Here is a 15393-nt window from a genome sequence, read left to right as displayed (position 1 = left end):
GCTCGAGCTGATGTCCCAAACACTAAAAGTGAGAATTGGTGAAAACAACACCCCAACAGAAGACAAAACCATTGCTCAGAGTACAAGCCTCATATCGGAGAAGGATTTTTGTGTCAATGGCGAACTCTGATAACGAGGCTAATGTGTGCCCAGGAAACCAGGCGGGATGGTTCGTCCCGTTCCAAGGTCCCAGTGCTGATGTCAGTTTTTGGCGGCGTTTGCTCCCCTCCCTGAGTGCCTCTCCTCGCAGCCTGACAAAGTGCTCGCTGGAGCTTGGCTAATCCTCGGCTAGCAGTGCCCAGTGATTTATTATAAAGTTAGTTAATTTGGGGGAGATCTGCAGCATCCCAGTGTAAGCGCACGTCCTTGACAGATCCCTGCTGTCTTCACGGGGACCTGCCAATTAGCTTGAAGAGCTGTTTGAGTGATTCTCTGTGTGTGTGTGTGTGTGTGTGTGTGTTTATCACACAGAGAAACATAAGGCAAATTGTTCATCACATTGTGTCTGTTTGCCTTCCTGTCCTCCTCGGACCTTTGTGCGTGTGCATGTGTGTGAGTCAGTCTGTCTGTGCCCCCACACAAGTGTGATTCAGCACCGTCCAGCCTCGGTTGAATGGACGCCCTGTTTGTGCCTCGCTCCGGACGCCAACAGCCGCTCTGCACCCCTTGCGTTGGAGCAAGTGTTGGACCCATATGCGCTGAAATAACAGGTGCCTTGACACAGGGACCTAATCCCTCTAACACCACCTCCCTCTGCTGCAGCTCGCCGAGGCTTTACATCACCTGTGGACCTGGGGCAGCGCCAGTGTAGAAATAAAAAATAAGATTCAAATTTCAAAGCAAGCTCGGACCGAGGTAAAGGAATAATGTTTCATCATTTCTAGAATCTGTTCTGTGAGACACGTGAGTTAAAATTCACATTATGTCGAAACTTGATTTTAAAGGGTTGAAACCTTCCAGTGGTGAGAGGGGGAATGCGACCCGGGTTATCTAGATTGGTCTTTTAGTAAGAAACCCCCTCTTTAACTCCATGTTATCATCAACGTTAGAAGCCACTACACTTATAACTACACAAGGAGTACAACAAAGCCTGGTTTGTAGGGAAGCTTCCAAAGGCAGGAACAAAATAACCCAGTTGATGTCATCAGGGTTTTCTCTGATTTGGAATTGCATTACACTCAGAATGTGTGCGGTTTGAAACAAAAAGAGGAGTTCTGATGAATGAGGCTATTGAGTTGCATCGTGGGAAATGTAGGATCTGGTGTATTTGGACTTGGACCAACACAAAGTAGACACATCTCAGCCTTTGTTGTTTCAACTTTGATTTTTCTTAAGTAGTCCGTGTTTTTAAGGTGCTACTTTTAAGTGATCTAGTCATGTTAACTCTCCCTTGTTGCAGAGATGCATGTTGTCTCACTGATCTCAAACAGTACAGGATCCAACCATGGTGCGTGTTTAGGTTTTATATGTTGACATTTTACTCCCTCAACCTTCACACAAAAGAGATTTATGGACTTTCATTGCTCACAGCTGAAAAAATAGCTTTTCAACATTTTTTAGAGAACGTGTCTTTCCAGAAACCATCACACTCTGCAACATCAACACCTTGTCAACAGTTTATAATCAGGAGTATTTTGTTGGTTGGGATTAGGGCCAATGAAAACTCCACATACCTCCAGAGGGTCCCGGAGAAAAACATTATTTCCCGGACCAACTTTTCAGTCACCCCTCAACTTATGTTTATACTTGCAAAAATGAGTCCCGAGAGTGAACATTTAATTTCCTCAAAACACATTTCAATATTGCACCAAATCTGTGCGTGAACACCTGCGTCCCTGTCTCCCACGAGCTTGTCCGTCTTGTATTTCTCTGGGTTTTGGCCAAACTCAGGCAGATTGATTAGTAGTGAGCCGAGCTGTCGCCATCTACATCGGTCTGCCCTGTGATTGACCGACTGGTAGGAACTACTATTGAGCTGCCCAGTCTTTGGGGTTTGTGTTCAACCTGGCACCCCGGCCTCCTTCTCTCTTTTTTTCCTTCTGTCATTCTTTCTCTCGCTTGTTTTTTCCCCGCATTTCTGCCTCCATACCGCTTGTTCCCCTCATTACCTCTCCACTCCTGTATTCCCCCCCCCTCCTCCCCTGTTGTCCTTCGCTTTCTTCCCTCCTCCCCCCATCTCCCCCATCACTTTCCTCCGGACCTTGATGTCAAGGCCTCTCAGGCAGTGTGGTCTCTGTCTGTGGGCTGTCAGGGCAGGGACACTGCCCACTGTGACCCTGAATGGGACAAATTGACCGTAACAATGTTCCCACTTAGCATGTGGAGCTGGGAGAAAGAGAAGGTGAAAGGAAGGGCCCGATGATTGAGGTGCAGGCCAGCCGCACTCGGGGGGTAGAGGGTGAGGGGAGAGGGGGGAGAGGGGGGAGAGGGGGGGGAGAGAGCAGGACCGCTCCGCGAAATGTATAAATTGAAGACTTATATTAAATCACACACCTCGTCCTTTTAAATCCCCTCTTCGCATATTCTCTCCCTCTCGCAAACAGACACGCACACACAGCCTTTGCTTGTTGTTATTTGCCCAAGGCTACTGTGAGGGGTTGCCATAGCAGCAGGATAAACACGTTTTCCTGTGACCCTGCGAGCCCTCGACACATGCACACACACCCCCACCCACAATCACACACACACACACACACACATATAACACACCTCATTTTCAAGGCCGTGAAGCCTTCCGGGGGGGCTCGTCCAGCCTGGCAGTTTGATCCGCACTAAGGTGCTACCGCTGCCACACAAAGGGTCAAGGATCATCCAGCCCCCCCATTACAATGCAATAAGGGCTCCAGCCCAACAGGACCACCTCCGCCATTTAATCACACACTGCTGCTCCCCCATCATCTGCTCTCTCCCTTTTATCTTTTAATCACTTGTTTTTCTTTTCCAGCCATGTCCTCCTCGCACTCTCATTTCTCCGTCTGTTCATGGATCTCATACATCCAGCGCTACGCCACAGCAGCTCCGAGTAGATGAGGGAGTTCAAAGAGGGAAGCCTGATATACTCAATAATAAGGCAGTCTTTCATTTTTCTTTGAAAACTCTCTCTGGTTGCTGTCATTGGGAGCCACAGGCCGATCCTCCTCTCTGGGTTTGCAAAGTGTGTGATTTCAATATTTTTTTTGTCTGTGCCCTTTAACTGTGACAGAATGTCTTGGAGAAGTGGGAGCGGTATCATGTTGTGTAAGCCTGAGGTGGCGCAGTATGACAAGAACAGAGAATGCGGCAGCCATCATCAAAGGCCAAGTGGCTGTTGAATAAAGATGCTTCCCGTTGGTTAAACTGGCATCCCATGTAGGCCTATTGTACTTTCCAATGGCAGAGTGTGTTCTTGCGTTTGTGTCTTTTCTATATTTGAATAAAGTAGGCGCCAGGGTTTCAGCAGTGAGAAGTAAGACATTTCCATGGGTATAAAAGAAAAAACTCCATCCTGCTGGCAGCGGTCCACGAGTGATACTGTGGGAGACGGGATGAAAAGACAGACATGACAGAGACGGACATTGACGTTTACTTCCTGGACACGATTGAGCTGAATGGTTTTCATGGCCTGTTTGCTTTGTCATTAAGTTGTGCTCACGTAGCGGCTCCTCCCCTTTTCTCTTCCTCATACACATACACACGGTCTCCATGACTTCAGAAGACATTACTTAGACTTACATTGCTTTCCTGGTAACTTACTCTAACTGGAACCATAGTTACTTACTAGGGTTAAGGTTAGGATAGCTAATCTGAACCTAAACCTAATCCAAACCTAGCCATAACCTAACACAAAAACGTGTCCTTACCTTAAAATGTAATGATTTACATTATGGGGACCATTTGTCCCCATAAGGATGACAAGTCCCCATAATGCACCTGCACACACACAAACTTTGTGTCTCTGTTTCCACAATTGTGACCAGGAGAAGAAGAGACTAATCGGGGACCGGGGTCAGGAAGGGCAGTGATTTGTGGACCTATTGCCACAAACTCACACACACACACGCACACACACACATACTGGTTTCCATGGTTTGCGGGGCGTGCACTTTTTATCATAACCTGTGGGGACCACCCTTTCTAGAGGTTGTGGAAGTATGAAAAAAATCAGGGACACTAAGAAAAAATCAGTTAGTACATACACACCTTAAAATATCTAAATTCATGAAGTAGTGTTTTGACTGTGCAAAATGGGGACCTTAGAAAAAACGGGTAGGTATGGCTGATGGGGACCTCATTTACATATCATTTGCATGACTCACACAACTTGTTATAAGACTAATGGGGACCATGCTTCAAAAAGCATTTTTATATACATTATTACTGATACCGTAAGTCCTTCCATTATTACATTTGTTAGAGCTGTTTGTTTAAAACTAATAAAGTCTAGCAAAAAAGAACAAAAGTTGTTGATAGAAAATGTAGAGATATAACATGATACCTGTAAATGGTGATAGGGATGCAAAGCATCACTTTGTACAGAAAATCTTGCTGTTCATGAACTACGCCTTACAATGAAGCAGAATTTGATAGGACTATTAGTGTAATGTGGTTGAAGTGAATATAAACTTATCAAACAGTGACGGGCTATCTATATCCCTACAAAGAATAATTCTTATTCAGTCAAATTTGTAAGATATTTTTAATTTCAGACAACCACATGGCAACCGCTTACTGGTGGTAATCTTCCCATTATTTACTTAATTTCCTCTTGTTGGCTGTAATGCGGTTATATATGTAGAATTTCACATTCTGCCAGCTCCGGTCCTTAAGAGCTTCTGGATCAGCCCTTAAACACTTCTCACAGTCAAACTTTGCTGGAGCAATACAAGATGTGATGAATCGATTCATGTGCCTTTCCACTGCCTTCACGTCTGTCTCCTTCCAGGGTGTTTTCTTCTTTTGGGCAGTTGTACCTTTAAGTGGTCGGAAAAACACATTTGTAAATACAAGGACTCCAAAGTGTGTAAGAGTTATAATCCAAAGTTACAAGTTCTATAAAGTATAAACTAACTTCTACAGTATAAGAAAACTAAAATATACAATTACTCTGCCAAGAAAACACTGATATGTGCATTCTGACTGAAATTGTCAATGGGAAAGAGGATTTTGATGCCATTTTCTTATAAGCTGAACATGCTGTGTTATAATAACAAATAAACTGTTCATTCTGATCAATGACATGGACTCACATTCACTGACATAAATTTCTCAAAATTGTCATGAAGAAAAAACTGTATTTATAAAATGTTGGATCTGTTGGATAAATAAATACAATGTACTGATTCACTCATTAATCTAACTAACTATGGAATTGTGAGGACGTAGGTCAGGTGTTTGGTATAGGGACTAGTTGTTGTTTGTATGTTTATACTATTAAAACTGTAACTGTTATGAGTCCTTCTTTAAGCACCTAATAGACTCTAGAATCAGCCAAACAACCCTTTATCTGATTATTGCAGGCATGAATATACAGATAAAACTACATTAAATGGGGGCAGCAACAGTTATGCGGCAAAGGTCTGAAATGACAAAGTATTGGTGGCAACATCTTAAGTTGGCAACACTGACAACAGTCTCTGATCTGGCCTTTTTTTTATGACTGCTATCTAACGATGTCCTTTATAGTCTGACTTGACCGGGGTTCTTCTACTGCTCTGGGGGCTTCAGGTGTAATGTTTTGACCATCCAAAATCATGTTGTCTGGTGTTGTATAATCGCAGACAGTGGGGCCCATTGAGCTATCAGGATCAATAAGAGGCAGAAAAGTGTTCTTAAAGTTTAGTTGAACTGAAGCATCACTGTCACTGTCACTTTCGGAGATGGTATCTGGTACGTGATCATCTGCACTCTCTCATGACGAATCAAATAGTTCAGAATCTTCCAGATCTGTGTCTTTCATCTAAAAAAATTAATGAAAAGATTATAATTATGTAGAGCTGTAACAGGTAGATGAGAAATTATTCTTTGTGCTGTTTTGCAAGTTTTGTGTCATAATTTGATTATTTTAGCAGTTTATATTATAATAAGCAGAATATTTTGACTGTTCTGAAAAAAAAAAGACTATCGAATTGCAGCAACTTGAAAAATTGAAGTGCAACTGAAAGTTATTGTAGGCCGTCTTAATTTTGGTACAAAAGTCTCAGTTTCATTTTTTGAAGTCTATAATCTGAAAATAAAGGCACATATGCAATAAATAATTTAGTAAAAGTGCATATAAGAATTTTTGAGATCAAAGTTGTGTCTGCTCTGCTAAACTAATTCTGGATTCACAATCTAGAAAAAACATGTTTCACACATTTTAGACACAACATTAGAGTTCATCGTGGGGACCAGTTTTATCTAACTTTTCAAAAACAGTTACTACTTGCACACTGTCAGAAGGTGTGTTGTGGGGACCACGTGAATACAAAATGTAGAGTGATAGTTTATCAAGAAAAAAAATACTGTGAAGTTTGAAATCGACCATGAATATACCTCTACCACTAACCTTCAAGATGCCATACTTGAAATGTCATTGTATACCAATTTACATAACTTCTGACCAGTAAAGCTATTTCTCATTCACACAACTTAACACATGCTTTGTGGGGACATTTTACACACAACATTATAGTTCATTGTGGGGACCAGTTTTATCTAACTTTTCAAAAACAGTTACTACTTGCACACTGTCAGAAGGTGTGTTGTGGGGACCACGTGAATACAAAATGTAGTGTGATAATTTATCAAGAAAGAAAATACTGTGAAGTTTGAAATCGACCATGAATATACCTCTACCACTAACCTTCAAGATGCCATACTTGAAATGTCATTGTATAACCAATTTACATAACTTCTGACCAGTAAAGCTATTTCTCATTCACACAACTTAACACATGCTTTGTGGGGACATTTTACACACAACATCATAGTTCATTGTGGGGACCAGTTTTATCTAACTTTTCAAAAACAGTTTCTTCTTCTAACCAGCGAAGCTCTTTCTCGTTCACACAACTTAACACATGCTTTGTGGGGACATTTTACACACAACATTATAGTTCATTGTGGGGACCAGTTTTATCTAACTTTTCAAAAACAGTTACTACTTGCACACTGTCAGAAGGTGTGTTATGGGGACCACGTGAATACAAAATGTAGTGTGATAATTTATCAAGAAAGAAAATACTGTGAAGTTTGAAATCGACCATGAATATACCTCTACCACTAACCTTCAAGATGCCATACTTGAAATGTCATTGTATAACCAATTTACATAACTTCTGACCAGTAAAGCTATTTCTCATTCACACAACTTAACACATGCTTTGTGGGGACATTTTACACACAACATTATAGTTCATTGTGGGGACCAGTTTTATCTAAGTTTTCAAAAACAGTTACTACTTGCACACTGTCAGAAGGTGTGTTGTGGGGACCACGTGAATACAAAATGTAGTGTGATAAGTTATCAAGAAAGAAAATACTGTGAAGTTTGAAATCGACCATGAGTATACCTCTACCACTAACCTTCAAGATGCCATACTTGAAATGTCATTGTATAACCAATTTACATAACTTCTGACCAGTAAAGCTATTTCTCATTCACACAACTTAACACATGCTTTGTGGGGACATTTTACACACAACATTATAGTTCATTGTGGGGACCAGTTTTATCTAACTTTTCAAAAACAGTTACTACTTGCACACTGTCAGAAGGTGTGTTGTGGGGACCACGTGAATACAAAATGTAGTGTGATAATTTATCAAGAAAGAAAATACTGTGAAGTTTGAAATCGACCATGAATATACCTCTACCACTAACCTTCAAGATGCCATACTTGAAATGTCATTGTATAACCAATTTACATAACTTCTGACCAGTAAAGCTATTTCTCATTCACACAACTTAACACATGCTTTGTGGGGACATTTTACACACAACATTATAGTTCATTGTGGGGACCAGTTTTATCTAACTTTTCAAAAACAGTTTCTTCTTCTAACCAGCGAAGCTCTTTCTCATTCACACAACTTAACACATGCTTTGTGGGGACATTTTACACACAACATTATAGTTCATTGTGGGGACCAGTTTTATCTAACTTTTCAAAAACAGTTACTACTTGCACACTGTCAGAAGGTGTGTTGTGGGGACCACGTGAATACAAAATGTAGTGTGATAATTTATCAAGAAAGAAAATACTGTGAAGTTTGAAATCGACCATGAGTATACCTCTACCACTAACCTTCAAGATGCCATACTTGAAATGTCATTGTATAACCAATTTACATAACTTCTGACCAGTAAAGCTATTTCTCATTCACACAACTTAACACATGCTTTGTGGGGACATTTTACACACAACATTATAGTTCATTGTGGGGACCAGTTTTATCTAACTTTTCAAAAACAGTTACTACTTGCACACTGTCAGAAGGTGTGTTGTGGGGACCACGTGAATACAAAATGTAGTGTGATAATTTATCAAGAAAGAAAATACTGTGAAGTTTGAAATCGACCATGAATATACCTCTACCACTAACCTTCAAGATGCCATACTTGAAATGTCATTGTATAACCAATTTACATAACTTCTGACCAGTAAAGCTATTTCTCATTCACACAACTTAACACATGCTTTGTGGGGACATTTTACACACAACATCATAGTTCATTGTGGGGACCAGTTTTATCTAACTTTTCAAAAACAGTTTCTTCTTCTAACCAGCGAAGTTCTTTCTCGTTCACACAACTTAACACATGCTTTGTGGGGACATTTTACACACAACATTATAGTTCATTGTGGGGACCAGTTTTATCTAACTTTTCAAAAACAGTTACTACTTGCACACTGTCAGAAGGTGTGTTGTGGGGACCACGTGACTCCAAAATGTAGAGTGAGAATTTATCAAGAAAGAAAATACTGTGAAGTTTGAAATCGACCATGAATATACCTCTACCACTAACCTTCAAGATGCCATACTTGAAATGTCATTGTATAACCAATTTACATAACTTCTGACCAGTAAAGCTATTTCTCATTCACACAACTTAACACATGCTTTGTGGGGACATTTTACACACAACATTATAGTTCATTGTGGGGACCAGTTTTATCTAACTTTTCAAAAACAGTTTCTTCTTCTAACCAGCGAAGCTCTTTCTCATTCACACAACTTAACACATGCTTTGTGGGGACATTTTACACACAACATTATAGTTCATTGTGGGGACCAGTTTTATCTAACTTTTCAAAAACAGTTACTACTTGCACACTGTCAGAAGGTGTGTTGTGGGGACCACGTGAATACAAAATGTAGTGTGATAATTTATCAAGAAAGAAAATACTGTGAAGTTTGAAATCGACCATGAGTATACCTCTACCACTAACCTTCAAGATGCCATACTTGAAATGTCATTGTATAACCAATTTACATAACTTCTGACCAGTAAAGCTATTTCTCATTCACACAACTTAACACATGCTTTGTGGGGACATTTTACACACAACATTATAGTTCATTGTGGGGACCAGTTTTATCTAACTTTTCAAAAACAGTTACTACTTGCACACTGTCAGAAGATGTGTTGTGGGGACCACGTGAATACAAAATGTAGTGTGATAATTTATCAAGAAAGAAAATACTGTGAAGTTTGAAATCGACCATGAATATACCTCTACCACTAACCTTCAAGATGCCATACTTGAAATGTCATTGTATAACCAATTTACATAACTTCTGACCAGTAAAGCTATTTCTCATTCACACAACTTAACACATGCTTTGTGGGGACATTTTACACACAACATCATAGTTCATTGTGGGGACCAGTTTTATCTAACTTTTCAAAAACAGTTTCTTCTTCTAACCAGCGAAGTTCTTTCTCGTTCACACAACTTAACACATGCTTTGTGGGGACATTTTACACACAACATTATAGTTCATTGTGGGGACCAGTTTTATCTAACTTTTCAAAAACAGTTACTACTTGCACACTGTCAGAAGGTGTGTTGTGGGGACCACGTGACTCCAAAATGTAGAGTGAGAATTTATCAAGAAAGAAAATACTGTGAAGTTTGAAATCGACCATGAATATACCTCTACCACTAACCTTCAAGATGCCATAATTGAAATGTCATTGTTTACCAATTTACATAACTTCTGTACGGTAAAGTTATTTCTCATTCACACAACTTAACACATGCTTTGTGGGGACATTTTGCACACTACATTATAGTTCATTGTGGGGACCAGTTTTATCAAATTTTTCTGAAACAGTTTCTTCTTCTGACCAGCGAAGCTCTTTCTCGTTCACACAACTTAACACATGCTTTGTGGGGACATTTTACACAAAACATTGCATTTCCTTGTGTGTACAAGTTTTACCTAATTGTTCACACACAGTTTCTACACAAACTCGGAACAAAGAGTGATCATATAATGATAAAACAGTGATGGACATGAATTTACCTCTTCAGGTGGTGTCTTTGGCCCAAAGGCACAAGCCATCAGACTCTCTGAGTGGACAGGATCTGAATCATCCTCCTCCATGGTGTTAACAGTGATGCTGGTCGTCTGTAAACAAAAGTAAAACGTTCCCAAGATTTACTTATATTATATTCTAATATTTCTATTCAGATAAAGTTTTGAGATTACATCCATGTCATAAGCAGGACTGGATACATTTGGCAAATGACCCTGATTCTTTAACATATAAAGTGATAGCATTTCAATGCTTTTTAATTATGCCCAAACCCATTACCCTAACCCTACCCCTTGTTTTCGAGGGTATTCTTTCCCCTTGAAACAGAGGTTGAAATCTTCCCCATCTAATTGGGACAGCCCTCCAAGAGCTGTTACATAACCAGTGGTCATCGCAAAAACCTGCAGCGACATCAGTAGTCTTTGATGTAAACACAAGCGACAAAAGGTTTTGCTGGGTATGTCATTGTAAAAACATTATTGAGATCTCTAATGAACCAATGCTATTGTTTGCATTCACTAAAGTGACAAACCTATAATATCCTAATATCATCTATGCTAATGCAGGTGAATCAATGACTTTTCCATTCATCCAATGGAAGTTGAAAAGTTTGGACACTCTGCACTATTTCACATATAAATCAAAATCAGAGCTTCAGGCTGCTTGCAGAGGTTTGTAGACAACCCTGCTAGGATGCAGTGTTAATAGAGGATCATTCAGTTCAGTAACATAATATCTATAATGATCTAAACTGACCTTCAATAGCTTCTTAAAACTTTTGTAAATTAGATTCCTGTTTGTTATTTCATGTTCCTGTTATTTTCACTACACTAAGTGGTCGCTCATACATAGCAGCTTAAAGCAGGTTGTGATAGACAATCCTGGTATTTTTTGTATATGTAACGTGTACATGGTTATAACAATATTAATACAGCCAAATTAGGTCCACATATTTCTCATTCTACTATTTGTTGTGATACTTGACTCATTGTATTTGCTGTGTTCTGTGCTACATACCTGTGTTTGCCATGGGCAGTCTTCACCTCTATAGTTATAGGCGATTTCTTCTCCTTCTTTGATGTCATCCAGGGCAAATAAACAAAGGTGGGGTTCTCCATTAACACCAATTTTTTTCATTTTGGAGTAAGGACGTCTGTGTTCATCATTAACTTGTCACCCAATTGAGCCATCTTCTCTGAAGGCATCAATACTTGAGAAATTGGAAAAATTGAAAAAGAAAAAATACAAATGTCACAATATATCACAATAAAACCAGAGCCCCACTTACTATAACTTAAAATAGTAGATGGAGTGTAGTTTAGGAATTCTTAAGTTCACTTGAAGGCAAACATGAATGCAGCACATCAGGGGTGGTAAAGTTTTCTCCTTCTCTGGGATTCTGCATCACTTATTATATCCTTAAAATGCAGATGCAGATTAAGATGCATTTATTAGTCCCAAACACATGCACAGACATGCAAAGGCACACTCATGCAGGTAGGGAAATTTAATCTCTGCTTTTGACCCATCTGGTGCAGGATACACAGAGCAGTGAGCGACCATGTACGGCTCTTGACAATGAGTTTATGCTAATATATACTACAAAACAAACCAAAACTGACCACTGCAGCATTCTAGTCCCTATTAAATGTACTCTGGAGCTTTTCTTTTGATTTTAAATGATAATTATTTATTGATTATTTACAGCAGATACCACCTTACCTTTTGCTGCATAAATATACTGGACCTCTAATTTGCAGATGTGTATCATGTTGAATTGCTGATCCGTAGTGGCATTTCTGAAGGAAAAGATTAAAACAAATGAGTTTACTTTAAAATTATTGTTTGATTTGTTTGCTTAGTAAGATTTTGTGGTACTAAAAATTGTTGTTGTTGCCTAAAACCTCATGAGGATTGTTTTTCTTGCAAAATTCAACTACAGAAACATTCTCCTTCACTCTCTGTCATGAGTAACGTTCCTGCCTACAGGATGATGCATACTCCTGTGCGTTGTTGCATAAACTATACACATCTACAAACATATATGCACCGTATATCTGTCTTGTGCATGTGTGAAAGCTAAACCGGGTCAAATCTAAAGCCAATTCTTTAGATTTTACCTGCAGGTCATGCCTGAAAACACCTTAAATGAGAGATGATTATGTCTGAATAATTATGAAGGAGTTTGGCTTTCACATATAAAGAACACAGCAGGAGAATTCAGACAGGAGGAGGCGCCTGGGTAGAGCAAGCCAGAGGCATGACATGATGATAAATTCAGTATCAGAGAGCATAGTATTTTTTTTTACAGCACATCAAAGATGATGGCAAAAGAATGTAATTGTATTTAGTTTTGCATTTACACCAATGTTACAAGCATTTGAATATGTCCTCATTATCAACAAAGAGTCAACAGGGAGATTTTTCATGCTGAGATATTTTTATTATCCCAGTCTCACGTGTGTGAGCTGTTAAAAACACTATGAATTTGCCTACTCGCCGGCTCTGAATCCTCCGGATAATCTCCTACTGTATTTTCTCAATGGCTTATTCGGACAATCTGCAGAGTTTTTACTGGGTGGGTGACAGAAGAAACTCTGGATTATCTGGAGCGTTTGCGTTTTTACAAACTGCCCCTATCTGGATAGTCTCTTGGTATCATCCAGATTGCAGTGCATGTTTAAAAGCAACTTAAAGAGAGTAAAGTAAGAAGGAAAACAAAGCAGCAGCTATTTTCTGTTGTGATTTTATACGGGAAATAGATGCATCACTATTTAACTTCATTTAAATTCAACAAATGTGGTGTTATTCCCACATAATAACTGGTAGTGTTGAGACCTTTTCTCTTATCTACCAGGGCAACACAGAACAGAAGTGGGTTAAATGAAAACCATGAAAGAATTATCCATAGACTATTCAATATTATTAAGATTAAGATTAAGATGCATTTATTTGTCTCAAACACATGCACAGACATGCAAAGGCACACTCATGAAGGAAGGGAAATTTAATCTCTGCTTTTGACCCATCTGGTGCAGGACACACAGAGCAGTGAGCGACCATGTACGGTGCTCGGGGAGCAGATGTTGGGGGAGTAAGGTGCCTTGCTCAGGGGCACTAGACAGGGCAGGGAGACTCTTGGATTTTTGGACAGATCAATCCAGGTTCGTCTTTGGTTGTCTCTCTGTGGAGTCGAACCAGAGACGAACCAGAGACCTTCTCTGCCCACAGTCCAAGTTTCTGCCACTAGACCACCGCCTTATGAATACAAATACACCTTTCAATTACATTGACCTCATCACACAAGAACTTCTCTTTCCCCTGCTTTAGCTGTACAAACACTTTAACTTTCTATCTGCAAAAAAAGTAATATTCACAGTAAAATTTCTCAGCTTTTACCTGTTTATTTGCCTGACGTTAATAACCTAATGCTCTACTTTTCTATTCTAGACATTTTATCATATTAGTGACTTGTCATTTGTGATTGTAGCTAATTTAACTTAACTGCAGGTTTTAGATTTAATCTTCTATCATTTAATTCCAGATTTATGCCTCTGACCATGTTTCTTTAATAACCTGCTCTGCCTCTTCCACATGAACCTGCCCATGTTAAATAAGAAAATAAGTTAAAAGGGCCGGTTCATAACCAGCTTCCATATAGAGGTTATCCAGAGCAGCCAGGTTACACTTCCTCTGTTGTTTAAAATTTAAAGCCCCTCAGCGGAAGCTACAGTCAGACTTAAATTATTCTGTATAATGGTACTGTGTAAAATGAGAACAGCTGTAATTTGAATTGTCTGACTATAGTCAAAACCTGTGCTCTATAATGTTCTCTATTAATTAACTTAAACATACTAAATATAGCATAACAGGGCTTATATTGATCTTAAGTTCATCATAACAAAATGAGACTCAAAACTCAGAAATGCTTGACTTGATTGTCTCCTTCAGTTTACATAAACTCCTACACATATGCATCATGCATGCAAGTAGTAATAGAAATGCAGTAAAACATTTGAGGTCTTACACTTAGCCTTTGTAGCTAATCAGAGCTATTAATCATGCTAGCTAGGTACAAGTAATACATGCAATTTGAGGATTCAACACTGCTTATAATTATTTAAGATACAACTGTGCTTACCTTATGCTTTACTTTTGCTCCTCTGCACATGTTCTTATCTTCTTAGCTAGTTTCTCCAGCAAATAATCTTCTTTTACTGTTGATAGCTACCTCTTGATGCTGAAAATGTCCTCGCTGCTTGAATCATTCCTAATGGGGACAAGGAAGTGGGTGGCACCCAACCATATTTGGAAGATGTGTGTGTGTGAAGCAGTGGGTGCAGTACTAACTAGAAACAGTAGGGCCACCAATGAGCAATGCTCACACACTCACACTCACCAAAAAACATGTCGTATGGGCCAATGCTTAAAACTTCACGGGCACCTTCAGAGTAGCTCTAGTAGTCATTTAAAAGGGTTATCCTCATGGGGACCGGGATTTTGGTCCCCAAAGCGCAACCGGTCCCCATGACGTGACTGTGTAAACAGTCAACGGTCCCCATCGCGTGATGATTACCAGAACACACACACACACACACACACACACACACACACACACACACACACGCACACACACACAAACACACACACACAATCAAAGCTAAGTAACCAGCCACTGAAAGGCCCAAAAGCCCACAGCAGCACATTCAGCGCCAGCAGCGATACTGCAATTATAATATTTTTCTTCTCTGACGTGATATAAATAGCAACACTTATTTCTATTATAGCAGTTGCAGACAGAGTGTGTACACCTCCTCAGTTTTATTTACCGCGGCAGGTTGCTGTGATAGCTGAGCAGATAACTAATAAGGCGCAGTTTAACCACCGTA

The 15393-nt window shown here is 39.6% G+C and overlaps 1 long non-coding RNA gene across 2 annotated transcripts; it reads right to left on the bottom strand.

Moving 5' to 3' along the window:
• Nucleotides 1-4045: 4045 nt before the first annotated feature.
• Nucleotides 4046-15121, bottom strand: LOC133961330 (uncharacterized). Of its 2 annotated transcripts, none has more exons than XR_009921982.1 (4): nt 14646-15121; nt 11522-11714; nt 10492-10596; nt 4046-4949 (listed from the first exon to the last, which is right to left on the bottom strand). It is a non-coding gene; the product is annotated as an uncharacterized LOC133961330 (long non-coding RNA). The 2 variants fall into 2 exon arrangements; XR_009921983.1 differs by lacking the exon at nt 14646-15121 and adding an exon at nt 12227-12293.
• Nucleotides 15122-15393: the final 272 nt, after the last annotated feature.

Source organism: Platichthys flesus, chromosome 9 (genome assembly GCF_949316205.1).
Source record: "Platichthys flesus chromosome 9, fPlaFle2.1, whole genome shotgun sequence".
Lineage (NCBI taxonomy): Eukaryota > Metazoa > Chordata > Actinopteri > Pleuronectiformes > Pleuronectidae > Platichthys > Platichthys flesus.
Note: the sequence above shows the minus strand (reverse complement) of the source record. Positions and strands in the feature narration are given on the sequence as shown.